The sequence below is a fragment of the Leptonychotes weddellii genome, chromosome 6 (genome assembly GCF_054177405.1).
Source record: "Leptonychotes weddellii isolate Sample4059 chromosome 6, ASM5417740v2, whole genome shotgun sequence".
In the NCBI taxonomy this organism is placed as follows: domain Eukaryota; kingdom Metazoa; phylum Chordata; class Mammalia; order Carnivora; family Phocidae; genus Leptonychotes; species Leptonychotes weddellii.
Genome location: NC_138374.1, coordinates 57,603,780 through 57,605,138, shown reverse-complemented (window position 1 = coordinate 57,605,138; position 1,359 = coordinate 57,603,780). Strand labels below are relative to the sequence as shown.

The following is a 1,359-nucleotide window of genomic DNA, read 5'->3' as shown; positions in this document are numbered from 1 at the left end:
CTTGATCATAAACGTTGTAAATTTCATCTTCTCCACCTGCAAAACCACTGTCCATACCCTTGGACTGGTTGAAAAGCCTTTGGTCATACTGAACTTCATTGGACATCTGAGGATTGGGCACACCAAGAGCAATGACTTCACTGATATCTCGATTTTCATTTCTCTGTAGTTTCGACCTCTTATCAGGAACTGCCCTGGAAAGATTCCTGTTGTGCTGTCTCTCTTTTCACCTGTCATGCCGGATTTCATCCCTCTAATGTGCCTCCCCATCCTCTTTTTTCATATGGGTTTTGATCCCAGCTCTTCTCTCCCTGGCTTTCTGGGCCATTTCTCTAAGTTTCTCTTCATGTTTCTCCTTTTCTTCTTGAGCCATCTTTCTCTCTACTTGAGCACGCATTTGTACAGCTTCCCGAGCCTTCCGATCAGCAATATAGAGGGCTTTGGCCAGCTTGGCAAAGTTCTCATTGATGTGAACTGTCTGCAGGCCTCTTCCATCAACAGCCAGACGTTTGTCTCATGGAATTGTATACCCCTTTGCATTTTTCCAGTTTGAAGTGCAAGGAGGGATCTTCCACTTTTGTTGTTCCTTCACGGTCATCTTTCGGATAGGAGAATGCATGACAGGTGCAGGAGGGGAAGGTGGTCCTCGGGGAATTTTCTTATTAATCTTGAACCTTGGAGGCTCCGTTGGATCTTTCTGCATTTCCACCATCCGAATAACTCTCTGTTTAGCTCCAGAGTTGAAAGCCACTCCTTGTTGAGATGGTGTGTATCGAATATATTGAGCAGGAGCCAGTTTATCAGCAGCTTGAACTGGCATGGCTGCAGCAACCTTCTGTGATACACATTTTTCTAAGGCTACCCTTGTCTTTTCTGTTATCTCTTTAATGGCTTCTTCATCAGGTCTTTGCAGGTCTGGATCATCTGCATTCATGACTTCCTTGGGAACCAGGTCAGTATACTTGCTATAAATGACCTTGTCTTTTGACTGTCCTTGCCGAGCAATTGCATCATATTTAATTTTTCCTTCAGCGTCCACCTGAATGGCCAGTGCATTGACATTTTTTTCTTTCACCCCAAATCCAGTGGATACTGGGCCACATGGATCTCTGGAAAAGCACCTCCATCTCCAAAATCCTCTAATAACCAAGGTATCCAGCCTTTCCGGTACCTGTATGGGGGAGGTTCTCTTCGGGAGGAGACCAGTGAGGTCCGTCGTGATCTCTGGGATCTTGCCCTTTCTTCAGCCTCAAGCTGGTCCTGAGATAGCTGAGTAGGTGCAGGTAAAAAGCTGGTGAGTGCGATCTTCTTCCGCTTCTTCCAGCGCGAGCGACCAGTTTCCATATATTTTTAAATTTC

General features: G+C 45.6%; 1 pseudogene; it reads right to left on the bottom strand.

Moving 5' to 3' along the window:
* The window catches only part of LOC102745971 (SNW domain-containing protein 1 pseudogene), a 2,196-nt pseudogene extending 837 nt beyond the window's left edge, over window positions 1-1,359 (bottom strand).